Source organism: Ambystoma mexicanum, chromosome 5p (assembly GCF_040938575.1).
Source record: "Ambystoma mexicanum isolate Mex_15411 chromosome 5p, UKY_AmexF1_1, whole genome shotgun sequence".
In the NCBI taxonomy this organism is placed as follows: Eukaryota; Metazoa; Chordata; class Amphibia; order Caudata; family Ambystomatidae; genus Ambystoma; species Ambystoma mexicanum.
The window spans coordinates 377,452,697-377,468,004 of NC_090930.1; positions in this window are offsets into that span (position 1 = coordinate 377,452,697).

A 15,308-nucleotide genomic window follows, 5' to 3' on the forward strand; every position below is an offset into this window, starting at 1 on the left:
GGATCCATAGATCACATTCTGCTCTATAGGTTAGTGCTGATATGGCTTTTTGTTTGAAAAAAGCCAAGACAGGAAGTAACAAATATTTCCCATATTTGTATTTACTACTGCTACCTGAGTAGAGAATTGCTGGCATTTTAGTTTAATCCCTTCAACCCAGAGTACATCATTTATGCTGGAATTAACCTGCATTCCCAGATACCGAGTTTCTAATTTAGTTTTTAATGGAATGTTGTTGATGTGCCAGAGTAATTTCATCTGATGCCATTGCTTGGATCCTCACAAGTCTTCAAGCACTAAGATTTCTGATTTAGATGTGTTAATGCACAGACCATTTACATTGACATATGACTCCAGTGCATTTAGTTTTCTCTGTAACCCAATAGGGGTTGAATACAACAGAATTAAGTTGTTGGCATAGATCAGGCGACTTATGTGTTCTCTGTTGATTTTAGGTGAGAATGATACTGCACTGTCAATGGTCTGGTCAATGTCAGAAAGCAACAAATTAAAAATAATGGATGTAAGTGGGCACCTTGCTTTACGCCACACAGCATTCATATAGGAGCCGAGAGCCTGCCAGAATGGTCTAGTCTAATCTTGATTTCAGTATTAGTATGGAGCTCTTTTATAGCCAAGAAGAGACTTAATGGACAATTTCGCTTAATCAGTTTAGACCACAGCAGCTCCTGGTCAATACTATTGAACGCGTGTGACAGATCAATTATTGCAAGGTAGATCTTACTCCTAGTTCTTATGGCTTCCATTTTTAAGATGTTAACAATTATGAGATTTAGACTGCAACCTACTCCCTTAACAAATCCTGTCTGTCTTTGGTCAATGTGGTTAATGCCCCTATGCGCTTTGAGGCATATTTTATAAGACTGTTTTATAGATTACATTTTTTAAATGTTTTCTATATCTTTGTTTGTGTGATTTTCACTGCATGCTCTAATATCGCCTCGCATTTAACATTTTTTCTGAATGTCAAGGTCAAATGTGTGGGTGGGCTTAAACCCACAATTTTCCATCCCTTGCTTATTTTCCTTAAAGCTTTCAAGGAGATGCCTATATTCAAGTGGACAGTGCTCATTCTGATAGGCATTATTGATAGTTTTTGCCTCATTCTCAGTGAGTCTCAGTCTGATTTGGCTCGATTCAATTGCTATTTCATGGTTCCAGTACTCATACATTTTATTCACTGCAAGGCTCATGCGTAGCATGATCAAGTTATGGTCACTTTCATATGTTTCAATCACTTGTAGCGTTTTCACTCTCATGTGGCAGCCTTCAAGGCAAAGAAGTAGTCTAGTGTGGACTCTTGTTGTAACCTCTTCCAGGTTGCTGTTGCCGGTACATTGTCTGTAGTGTTTCAGTTCAACATATGCATATTTCGACTTTCCATTTCTGCGCACCATTATTCTGCTGCCTTTGTCTTCACTTCCAAGCAATTTATGTTTAAGTCTCCACATAGCAAAGTTTTTGAACCACTTCCCTTTCATAACTTTGATCTACAATAGTTATTATTTGGTGGATGGAGGGAAAGATGCCAATGGCTTTGTGTTGCCAATGGATGTTAATAATGTAGAGAAAATCATTTTTGTGTGTTTCCAAGCTTTCAGAATTCAGGAGAGTCGATTGAATGTAGGGCGTGATGTTGTTGGATTCTTGAATGTTGTTGCCAGAACTTTTCCATACCATGGTCATTAGACCGGCCATGGGTCTTCCTTTCACTTTTTTAATTGCAGGGTAAATAGCAATTTCAAATTCGTCTAGCGTTGGACAACTCACCAGCCAGGTTTCTTGTGCACATACTATGTCAAGACCTTCTAACCATTTCCCTTGAAACTTATGTGCAAATCCTTGAGTATTCCAACAGCCAAACGTAATGATGTTTTTTAGTTCTGGTTCACAGCATTAGCTTATCTTCTGTTCCGCTAAGGCTTTCGGAATCCAGATCCAGTCATTATGACCACCCCAGAATTCACACGGCTCTTGTCACCCTTAGCTGAGATGACATCCTGGGCAAAAGTTATTTTAATCTGTTCAAAGTCTTGGATTGCCGTTGATCTTACATGTGTCCCATTTCTTATTATTTTGTCTTTCGAAATGACTTTATCTATGCACCTCTCTCCAACATCTTTTTTTTCTACCTGTGGTGTCCCCCAGGGATCTAACCTCTCTCCCTGGCTGTTCAACCAATACCCGGCACTCCTTGCCCACCGTAACGCCGCTCTCTGTCCCACCGTTCAGTGCTATGCAGAGGATACCCAGCTCATTTTCAAGCTACCCTCGGCCTCCTCCTCTCCTTCCCTCATCTATGACTGTCTGTATGCCATCCAGGAATGGTGTGCCGCCAACGACCTCTGCCTTAATGCCAATAAGACTGAGATTCTACTCATCGGCACACCCACACCCTCCTTCCCTACAGCTCTCTGGCTGGCCTCTCTTGGCCCTCCTCCCACTCCCACCTGCAAGGCAAAAACCTCAGGGTCATCTTCGACACCGCACTCTCCTTCTCCCCTCACATCTCTGATGTCTCTAAGAAGTCACACAACCAGCTGCACCTCCTTAGAGGTATTCTTCCTTTCCTCTCCTTCCCCCAGAAGCTCACTGTCTCCAGAGCCCTGGTCCTTTCCAAGGTGGACTACTGTAACAGCCTCTATCTAAATCTGCCTGCCTCCACTCTCCGCCCTCTGCAACTTATCCAGAACAGGACTGTGAGACTTGTCCTTGGCCTCAAGCCCAGGGATCGTATATCTCCAGGACTGAAATCTTTGCACTGGCTCCCAGTGGCTGCGAGTATTAAGTTAAAAAACCTCTGCATTGTACACAAGGCCTTCTGGTGTCTGGGGCCGCAGTACCTTCAACTCTCTCTTCCTAAATATCTTCTTTCTCGAGCTCTTCGTACATCTGCCTCCAACTCCCTTAGGGTCAATCGGTTCTCCAAGCAACGAGTTGGTGGCAGGTCACTCTCTTCGGCAGGGGCCTCTTTCTGGAACAGCCTTCCTGCCTCCCTGAAACTCAAGGAGAACCATCTCTGGTTCCGGAAACACCTCAAAACCTTCCTCTTTGTTTCTGCTTTCTCTCCTCCCCTCCCTTGCTGAATTCCTGACTGAAATTGCACTGGTTACCTGGCCACCCTTTCTGCTCTCTGGCCCAGGCCCCAACAATTACCAACCTGCACTGCCTCCCTGGCAACCTCTGCACTTGGGGACCGTTTTTCTGTATCCCTTCAGTCCCCCTACCAGCACTCACGTCTGCACTTAATTGCACTGCCATTAGCTGGCTGTTTTATGTGTCTTATTTATCCCACTTCCCATGTACTGCACTTTCCCCTCTCCCTTCCCCCTGCGCACTTTTCCTTTCCCCCCTTCCCATCCACTTGCGCGATCTGAATGACACTTGGCCTAGTAGGATCGCTGTCTGTCCTCCCGTTGCCCCCCCTTTGCCTCGTTGCGCCTTGAAATACTTGTGTAGAGGCGCATTATAAATGCCATATCATATCATATCACACTTCCATACTTGATTGTACTGGGTCCTCACCTTTGTTGTTATATGCTGGATTTTGTTTCTTATCAGGTACTTCCCTTCAACTGATTTCGGAACTTTCCTTTTCAGATTCTCTCAGATTGTGCACTTCTGTGATGTCAAATCCCATAGATATTAAGGCAGGAGCAGCCTCTAATAAGATATTACATATGATTCTTGAATCAATATGTAATCTTACAACATCGGTTTGTTCTTTGGAAAATTCCATGATTTTCATGTCATTGGACTCAATCGTTCTCAAACTTGGTACATAATGTAGCAGGCATAACACGTTGTTCCGGTTTAATACCAAGTTATCATTGTGATCTTCAATACGCTCCCACCACTAAACAATACGTTGAATAAGGTTTTTTAGTGGTTAAGGCCTTGCCAATATTTACAGTGGTGCTACATTTCTTGAGGTCTTGATCTCTCCCCAAATAATGCAATGAGTGGTCAAATGCACTATTGGGCTTATTGGAGCTCATTACAGAATCAGGGCAGGTCTTTTGTGGCCAAAAAACAGTTGTTTTGTCGTGAGTTACGACTCTCCCCTCTCTCTGATTCACATCCTCTGCAGTTAAAGCCAGTCTTCTGCTATTTTTTCCCATTTTTGACCAAGTGTCACAAACAGCGGACTATGTGGTTTCTCACTCTTTGCTGGTATAATGGGAGACATCTCACCAATGTGCACACTCGGGCGGTCTTGGAAGGGAAGGAGGTGCTACTATCTCCGGATTCCCTTTGGTTGGTACATCATTCAGGCCACTCAGAGACCCCTCGATAGGCACTATCTCCACTACTTCATCATCTGCATATGGTGAGAAATCTAATAGATTGGTTGAAGTTTCAATATTGGACGAGGCCATATCTGCACTTGCCTTTTGCATTTGGCTAACGTCAGAAGCTGAATTTGAAACCAAGACCTTTACCGGGGCCACCAGTGGATCTGAGTATAGGGTAAAGCTTACTAGCTTAATGTTCAGAAGACATTTTCTCGAGTTATTGGTCAATCAGTCTTCCTTTGCATTTATGTTTTAAATTGTTTAATTTGTGATGATTTAAGTCTGATTTTCTTCCCGCCTTCTTTACACTTAGGGTTGAATATCGGGAAGATTCCATTGCTTGCTTCATTAGTCCTCACAGCGCCCAAGGCCTGCTCGAAAGGCTTAGAGCTTAGGCCTTTATTTTTGGCCGATGTAGATGGAATTTGTTCATCCGAGTTTGCTTTATTACTAGGTAATTGGACACTCATAAAAGCATCAGCGAAGGACACAACTTCATCCACTCTAGGTGGACTTGTTCTAATGCCGTCAGTGATTTCCAAAATGTCATTCACTGGATTATGTTGCTCGACATTAGACATTTCCCCTTGAACTGGCTCTGTATTTGTTTCTTTATTAGAGGTTTCCCTATTTGATTTCTTTCTTTCTAATGGAGTAATGTTAGGTGAAACAATTTGACATTCTTCCGCTAATAGGTGATGCTTTTGCGGTCCTAATAGGCCAAGGACTTCCTTTGCAACCTCTGCCAAAAGATTTTTGTCCTCGCTGTTATTCTTTTTTTGGTCTGCGAAGACTAACAAGGAGGAATCCATTTTATCAGTGGATTCATAGAACATTTGTTTGAAGAGATTATTATCACATGCTAGATTCACTACATTCGAATTCATTAAAGCAACCAACGTAGTTAGATCTTGTATACTGTTTTTTATTTGTTCATACATTTTGATCAACAGACATATTGTCATAGATATAGAAGATATCAGGATCGGTTGCAGTTCTTGAATTATTTTTTTGATAGTTTCATCATGGCTTGAATGTGTCTCCATTCTTCTTGAATACACCTTATGTTGAGTCTTCAAAATTTTTGGGTATTCTCTTTCCATGAGCGAAGACTCAGGGGACGAGTCGTCTGTCGAACTATCCGTCGTGTTATGGTGCACACAAGATGAAATTATCACTGGGGTGTCCTCGATATTATATTTTTCACATGCAGTGCACCATGGCGCAGATCTGGCATTTTTTGGTTCAGTTTCTTGCAGGCAGTTTGTTGAGAACAGTAGATGCCAGGAGAATCACTATCCTCAATCCTCCTGCGTTTTGAAGGACCACTGTGCCACTTATTAGTCGAAGTGTCTTTAGTATGCTTGCTTGCTGCCAAAGCCGCATCCATCAAGTTGTTAACGGATGACTCTAGGGCCAACTCTTCTGATTTTTACCATTTCGCAATAAATTAATCTTAGTTAGATCCTGGAGAAGTTTGTTAAACACTTCAAGAGAATTTTTTTTCTTTTTGATTTTTTACATGGGGCCTGCAATTTACTCTATTTCAGATTGTACATGGGAGTGTCAGTTGGACCTGCAATACCTGCACCAATAAAGGATCTGTCTCAATCGCGCAGTATTTAGCAGCAGGCTTTCCATGTGAAACTTGATACTCGTTTAACACAATCTCATTAGAGCAGTCTTTCACCATCAGGAGACTTGAGTCTGGAATTATATGGATCTCATTTAGAGGTGTTTGATCTCTCTTATGTTGAAATACTTCATCCTGCAACAAGTCCTGCAACAAGTCCTAATTTCTTCTTGCATCTGCAAGGCGGGCCACATTCTTGGCATAGAGAGCTTTCGACATAGCCAACCCAGTCATACTGCTTTGTAATGGGAATGTACATTTCGTTGCTACGCTACACACCCTCTTTGATTTTTCTTTAGATTGAGCCCCCACACCACATGTCAGTGACACTGTCTCCTCCCACATCCCCTCGAGCGCCTTTGAGGCGGAGCAGAAGGGAGTGTTGTGTGAAGGGCATTCATTCAGCTTTTTACAAGCCTGATTGCAGAAACTGTAGCACTGCGGAATCTCAAGCAGCCACCACGCGATCACTCTCAGTGGAGGAACGCCACGGCACACACGCTCCAGGATCTCCACACGGGGCGAGCCCTGGACCCGCCGGGGGACCGCTCCGACTGCCGGCAGATGGGCTCCCGCTCAAACCCCTCCAGCACTGTAAGTGTTTGTCCTGTACACACTCTCAGATTGTGCAAAGGGTCCCCAATGTCATTCAGCCCAGGGGGCGTGCAAGTGTTTACGTGTTCACACCCACCATCATCCATAGAAATTGTATTAGAGTTTTTTACAATATCAATGTCAGTATCAGTGTTAGCAGCTGCGGCAAGACCCAGCAAACTTACTTTTTGTTTGGGAGAGCTCATTGCACAGGCAGCTGCGGCATCAGACACACCTCTCCGAAACTCTCTGAAACTGCAAACGTGTCAGGGGTTGTAACAGAGTTCTTCTTCTTGATCGTGTTAATGTCTGCTGAGGTTCAATTTTTCTCTCAGTAACTGGGTCCTCATCCAAAGAACTCCAAGACTCTAAGACTCTGCTAATTCTGTGTCCACTCCGCAGTGAGTCTAGAGTCTTGTAGGATCCGGCATATGGCTCCGCCTCCGGCACAACAATGAAAGAGATACTTCTCAGCACAGCACAGTTAGTAGACTCTAAGACTCAGCTTAATAGAATTACATGTTGTCAGTCATATTGCAGTCATGTCAGTGGGCTTGCAAGACACTCATGCAACATTGTGTGTGTTCCATGGATGCACTTTTCATATGATTTGCATCAGTGGTATTGGTCCAAAGAGTGCTGCTACTACTAGGTGGAGGTAGTGCCTGCTGAGGCTTGTTGTTGTGGGTTTGGTGGGGCTTTACTTGCCGGCATGGGCTATCATGATACACATGGGTGCTTCTTATGTTTCCATGTGTTGGCATGCATGTTTCACCTACAGTGCATGTGCATTGCTACATTTCCCTACCTCCTCAGGCACATTTTTGAACTGACTGTGAATATGAAGTGATGGCCATATGTTAGCCCATTCCCTTGTCCATTGTGCACATCTCTGCTGGGAGACAGATGTTTTTGGTCAATGCATTCACATATAAATTGGGTCAGATAGACATACTGCCATTGCTGTGGATCCCTGCTCAGGCCTCTGCACTCTTGATCCCCTCTTTGCCCTCCATGTGGAGGATGAAACAGACCTTCTCCCATTAGGGTGAGGGGTTCCACAGTGCCATCCTGCACTTCAGATCATTCCATCGCTTGCAACAGTCCTCTGCATTGCATGGAACAGTGCCCACTGCTGCCATCTTATCACTGACAGACACCCACATCACTGCCTTCTTCTGTGCAGAGGTCTTCCTCTGCCTGCTGCCACACATATCCTCTGTGTGCATGAGAACCTCATCCACCAGGGCATTGAGCTCACACTCGCTGAATTTGGGCTTCCTTAGCCTGAGGTCTGGGAGGCATCCCTCATATTTATCCTGTGACATGTCGATGCTGGATGTTTGTTTTCTGGATGTCAGTAACACACTTAGAGGGCCCTATTTTGGGGTTTGTTCATGACACACAGGAGTACAAATAAGGAGTATGTAGAGTCAAAGGAATTTAATATGTACTCTGCTTAATATAAACATCTTTGTTAATTTATTTTAACAGACATACAAAAAGAATTGGTTAAAAAGACTAAGAACAATGTTCAATGCACCCCAAAGTGACTTGTGCTTAATAAAACAGAATGATTTTCATTCTTGTAGACAACAACGTGGTTGAAAATATTTCTTGAACATTGTATTGTAACAGCATAAAAAAAGTATATTGAAGACGGCAATAGTTTTTTAACTTGTGTTATATTTTTGGACATTGCACATTTGTCTAATGTCAGTATAATAATCAGCCTCTTAAATGGGGCTGTTTATAACACCCAAAATCTTTCGTTCCAATCAGTCTGTTCTAACTGTTGGATCTTTGTCTGGGGATTTGTATGCGCTGAAGTTGGTTGGGTATCGGATTTTGATATGGATGAGATTTTGTGCGATTCAAAGTTCATGTATTTCTATGAAGAATAGGTAATGTTATTTTGGACTGTTGTTGTTGGTTCCTGTATTGCAAACAAACAAAACAGCTCTAATTAAATGTTGTTCTTTGAAAATATAAGGCCTTAAATTATTACAAAGATGACTCTGGTTTGCTTACCACCATGACTTTTGAGGTTTAGGATAGCGATGGAGAATAGTAATTTCTCTTGTGGTTCTTCACTATAGATAAATAAACGAAAGCAGCCCTTAATCACAATACATCTAATACATTGGTTTTATGGTATGAAGCTAGTGTTTCTATCTCTACTATACATAATCTTAGTACTTACTGTAATAGGCCTTCTGCTATGTGAACCGTTTCTAGCTTCAGAAAATAAATGATGCACCCTTTAGTAGGCATACAATTTAAAGAGTCAGTTTTGCAGAAAGTTACTGTGTAATGGCATACAAATATCCTGTCTAACCTACCCAAACCTTCTAACTTATTCTTATTAGATTGCAATGTGTATCTAACTACTTACTGTAAAGTAAAACCATAGTCATCAGGTGATGCACCGCATTTCCCTTTAGTACTGCAGTCTCCAATGGCGTGCAATTGGGATGATCAGTGAAACAGGTTGTTACTCTGTAACGGCATGAATATATCATGTCTAACGTTCAGAATTCATATGTTTATTTGTTAGATGCTTACATTTAGTACGCCACTATTTGAAGCTCTTACTTCGCAAGAGAAACCTTTGTCTTCTAACGGTATGTCCCATTTCTAGTGGCTGCCTCGTGCTGCCGCACTTATATTGGTCTCTGTAGCTCTGTGGAAATGCAGATATACATAGCTATCACATTTCACTATATTAAAATGTAATCTATAGTTTGAATGCGACATAGAGCTGAGTGCTGCTACTTACTTGAATTCTTTAATTCCTTTCAGACACAGGCTGGTGTTCTTCTCGCAGTAACGATTACTGTTCTCAAAGTCGGTTAAAGGGGCCTTTTCTTTGTCAAATAGAATGAATGGCATAAACTGCCCTCGGACGGTCACGGGGACTGCCCTATATACTGAATTACATTCTGTAGGTCACATGGCGTTACTTTGATTGAGACGCTAGACGTGTGCTAATAAGGTTGACACATCTGGTAATAGAGGCAGCCATGTTGGTATAGTAAGTTCATTGCACGGATCAATGATTCATCATTGACAAAATGGGGCAAATGTAATGTTTTTTGGGACCGTGAACGTTTTAATCACTGCAACCTCATCAAGGTGCTTATTTACATTGCAGCATGACTATAAGTGAGCTAAAATATGTATTGATAATTTATTAAACATGATAGTGGTGAAAACATACAATGCATTATAATTACTATTGACTTGTGCAAACTAGATAAATCATTGATTTGATGGCATGCTCTAGAGAGCTCGCAATTGTACCAATGAGAAGCTATGAAGATGTCTTAAAAGGTAGAGACATATAAGAGCATCTCAGCTGTAAATTCAGTCAGTCGGCCCAGAATATGGATGTATTCCAATAGATTATCTGATTAGATTGTGACACTCAATATGTTCATTCAAGCCAATTTCATGGTGTTTAGTTAAAAATGTAAGGCGTTGTTCATGCCCAGTGAGTTTCTTCTGGTCAACATTCTTATTCTTGCTTGGGATGATTGTTAGCAGAACTGTCCATTTGAGTTCCTCACATTTGTGTTCTGCTGCTGTGAAATGTCCCACTAAGGGAGCTGTCAGATCCTGATTTCTGAAACAGCTATTTTGCTTGCAAATGTGTGTTTTGATTTTGTGTTCTGACTTTCCTATATAGATTTTATGACAAGGACACCATATTGTGTATTTGACCCATGTGTTGTTACAATTCATAAATCCTCTTTGTTGCCAAAGTCTAGTGAGGCCTATGTATACCTGAAGTATGTGGCTAGTTTGAGCATAGCATCTACAGCTTCCAGATGGGCTGTGTCCTGTGGGTTTTCCCAAAGCCCATCATTCTGTAATCATTTCTAGTCAGCAACTCTTTCAAGTTTTTACTTCTTCTTTTCGCACAGACAGTTGATGGCATGTTTACCTTGTGATAGTATATGCCAATTCTTAGTGATTATCTTATTGATCTGGTTAGGTAATCAATTGAAGGTGCTCACATTCATTATGTGATCACTTGCTACTTTTTTTCTTCTGTATTCGAGGAGACCTTCTTGGTTATTATTAGAAGCTCATTTCAAAGGCTTTCTCACTATTTTTTGGGATATCCTCTTTTCATAAAATTAGAGCTCAAGGTGGTGGCTTCCTTTACAAATTCTTCCTTACCTGTGCTGTAGCGTTTTAGATGTAAAAATTCCCCAAAAGGCACCGTTTCTCTGGTTTGTTTGGGATGGAAACTGGAAAATGATAACAAAGAGTTTTTTGTGTTTCCTTATTGTATGGTTTGACCTTAAGGGGGTAATTCATAGAATTTAGCGCACAAGTGGCGCACGCGGCTGGCGCACAGTGTGCACGTGTGAATCTCTGCGCCAGCCGCGTGTGCTAAAATCCATTTCCATGCACAGCGTATTCATGGATTTTAGCTACCAAAACCAGCCGTGGCACACAGTGGCGCAGCGACCCTGCAGCAGCGCCAGTTACGCCCCCAAGAACACCCCTCGCGCAAGGAACAGCCATCAAAATCCCCAATCCAGCGCAAAGGGTTGTGCTAACCCTGTACCAGTGTACATGGCCGCCACACAGCACACGGCAAGCGGGGAGCGTGTATTACTGGGGTGCGCGGGAAGTTTCACACGTGATTAGCGCTGTGCGAGTGGGTACGTGTATTACTGGGGTGTGCGGGAAGTTTCACACGGGATAGGCCCTGTGCGAGTGGTGTACGTGTATTACTGGGGTTCGCGTGACGTTTCACACGCTAAAGGGCCTGTGCGAGTGGGGTACGTGTATTACTGGGGTTCGCGTGACGTTTCACATGCTAAAGGGCCTGTGCGACTTGGGTACGTGTATTACTGGGATTCGCGGGAAGTTTCACATGCGATTGGCCCTGTGCGAGTGGGGTACGTGTATTACTGGGGTTCGCGGGAAGTTTCACACACAATAGGCCCTGTGCGAGTGGTGTACGTGTATTACTGGGGTTCGCGGGAAGTTTCACACGCGAAAGGGCCTGTGCGAGTGGTGTACGTGTATTACTGGGGTTCGCGGGAAGTTTCACAGACGATTGGCCCTGTGCGAGTGGGGTATGTGTATTACTGGGGTTCGCAGGAAGTTTCACACACGATTGGCCCTGTGCGAGTGGGGTACGTGTATTACTGGGGTTCGTGGGAAGTTTCACATGCGAAAGGGCCTGTGCGAGTGTGGTACGTGTATTACTGGGATTCGCTGGAAGTTTCACACACGATTGGCCCTGTGTGAGTGGGGTACGTGTATTACTGGGGTTCGCGGGAAGTTTCACACGCGATTGGCCCTGTGCGAGTGGTGTACATGTATTACTGGGGTTTGCAGGAAGTTTCACATGCGAAAGGGCCTGTGCGAGTGGGGTACGTGTATTACTGGGATACGCAGGAAGTTTCACACGCGATTGGCCCTGTGCGAGTGGGGTACGTGTATTACTGGGGTTCGTGGGAAGTTTCACACGCGATTGGCCCTGTGCGAGTGGGGTACGTGTATTACTGGGGTTCGCGGGAAGGTGCACATGCGATTGGCCCTGTGGGAGTGGGGTATGTGTATTACTGGGGTTTGCGGGAAGTTTCACACGCGAAAGGGCCTGGGCGAGTGGGGTACGTGTATTACTGGGATTCGCGGGAAGTTTCACACGCAATTGGCCCTGTGCGAGTGGGGTACATGTATTACTGGGGTTCGCAGGAAGTTTCACACGCGAAAGGGCCTGTGCGAGTGGGGTACGTGTATTACTGGGATACGCAGGAAGTTTCACACGCGATTGGCCCTGTGCGAGTGGGGTACGTGTATTACTGGGGTTCGCGGGACGTTTCACATGCGATTGGCCCTGTGCGAGTGGGGTACGTGTATTAATGGGGTTCACGGGAAGGTGCACACGCGATTGGCCCTGTGCGAGTGGGGTATGTGTATTATTGGGGTTTGTGGGAAGTTTCACACGCGAAAGGGCCTGGGCGAGTGGGGTACGTGTATTACTGGGATTCGCGGGAAGTTTCACATGCGAAAGGGCCTGTGCGAGTGTGGTACGTGTATTACTGGGATTCGCTGGAAGTTTCACACACGATTGGCCCTGTGTGAGTGGGGTACGTGTATTACTGGGGTTCGCGGGAAGTTTCACACGCGATTGGCCCTGTGCGAGTGGGGTACATGTATTACTGGGGTTCGCAGGAAGTTTCACACGCGAAAGGGCCTGTGCGAGTGGGGTACGTGTATTACTGGGGTTCGCGGGACGTTTCACACGCGATTGGCCCTGTGCGAGTGGGGTACGTGTATTAATGGGGTTCACGGGAAGGTGCACACGCGATTGGCCCTGTGCGAGTGGGGTATGTGTATTATTGGGGTTTGTGGGAAGTTTCACACACGATTGGCCCTGTGCGAGTGGGGTACGTGTATTACTGGGGTTCGCAGGAAGTTTCACATGCGAAAGGGCCTGTGCGAGTGTGGTACGTGTATTACTGGGATTCGCTGGAAGTTTCACACACGATTGGCCCTGTGTGAGTGGGGTACGTGTATTACTGGGGTTCGCGGGAAGTTTCACACGCGATTGGCCCTGTGCGAGTGGTGTACATGTATTACTGGGGTTTGCAGGAAGTTTCACATGCGAAAGGGCCTGTGCGAGTGGGGTACGTGTATTACTGGGATACGCAGGAAGTTTCACACGCGATTGGCCCTGTGCGAGTGGGGTACGTGTATTACTGGGGTTCGTGGGAAGTTTCACACGCGATTGGCCCTGTGCGAGTGGGGTACGTGTATTACTGGGGTTCGCGGGAAGGTGCACATGCGATTGGCCCTGTGCGAGTGGGGTATGTGTATTACTGGGGTTTGCGGGAAGTTTCACACGCGAAAGGGCCTGGGCGAGTGGGGTACGTGTATTACTGGGATTCGCGGGAAGTTTCACACGCAATTGGCCCTGTGCGAGTGGGGTACATGTATTACTGGGGTTCGCAGGAAGTTTCACACGCGAAAGGGCCTGTGCGAGTGGGGTACGTGTATTACTGGGATACGCAGGAAGTTTCACACGCGATTGGCCCTGTGCGAGTGGGGTACGTGTATTACTGGGGTTCACGGGACGTTTCACACGCGATTGGCCCTGTGCGAGTGGGGTACGTGTATTAATGGGGTTCACGGGAAGGTGCACACGCGATTGGCCCTGTGCGAGTGGGGTATGTGTATTATTGGGGTTTGTGGGAAGTTTCACACGCGAAAGGGCCTGGGCGAGTGGGGTACGTGTATTACTGGGATTCGCGGGAAGTTTCACACGCAATTGGCCCTGTGCGAGTGGGGTACATGTATTACTGGGGTTCGCGGGAAGTTTCACACGCGATTGGCCCTGTGCGAGTGGGGTACGTGTATTACTGGGGTTCGCTGGAAGTTTCACACGCGATTGGCCCTGTGCGAGTGGGGTACGTGGGTTACTGGGGTTTGCGGGAAGTTTCACACGTGATTTCGCTGTCAGAGCGGGTACGTGTATCTAGTGGGGTGCACGGGGAGTCCCACACGTGAATTGGCAGTGTGGGTCCTCCCAGGTGTGCCCTCCACCCCATCCACGGCCCCTGCAGGCAACCCACAACACAGGGGACTACCCTGCACCCCTGGGCATGCCCCCCAGCCAGCACACATGTCACCTTCCACTAGTGATCACCAACTCATGTCCCCAGCCCCCCCAGCCCCCAGCAGTGACAGGCACCTGCCAGCAGGCCACAACTCATGTCCCCCTGCACCCCCACCCCCCAGCAGTGAGGGGCACTTGCCAGCAGGCCCCCACTCATGTCCCACTCATGTCCCCCTGCACCCCCACCCCCCGCAGTGAGGGGCACCTGCCAGCAGGCCCCCACTCATGTCCCCCTGCACCCTCACCGCCAGCAGTGAGGGGCACCTGCCAGCAGGCCCCCACTCATGTCCCCATGCACCCCCACCCCTATTAGTGAGGGGCACCTGCCAGCAGGCCCCCACTCATGTCCCCCCCTACACAAAATAAAGAAGCACAATCATGGGCCACTTCTACACCAAAAAACGACATCACGCCACCCCATTCTTGAGACGCAATGATTTCCCAATCCATCCCACACTGACATGCCTATCTCAAGACACAAACCAAAAGTCAACTATGTACATCAACACATGTCCGTCACACAGATACACTGGTTGGCATTGATTGTGTAAACCCACATTTTCACATGCATCAACCCAATGAGCGAATCCCACACATGGAAATAAAATATGAATATGTATTATGTACAAAAATAAATAAATGAAATGAAATCATACAAAAAAAGCAAACATGAAATGAAAAGCATGTACAAAAGATGAGTGAATTAAAATTATAACCAATCCAAAAGAATTTAAAAGAAAAACAGTCCTAACTCTCCCTCCACCAACGCAAATCCAAAGGAAACGTAAAAAAAAAAAAAATCCATTGCTTTAGGTTCATAATGAAAAAAAAAATTCAAATTATTCCATAGTCCAACTATTTACAATACATTGTCCCAAAAAAAAATCCATTACTCCATGTCCATAATGAAAAAAAATATTCTAATTAATCCATGATCAAACTATTCACAATCCCTTGTCCAAAAGAAAAATCCATGAATCCATGTGCAAAATCCAAAAAATAAATCAAATCAATCCACTGTCCAACTATGTAAAGGGTCCATGAGCCAAACCAAACAAATGAAACCTACCTAAGAAACTACATATAAATAAAACTATATACAAATGTGTGTGGCATTGTC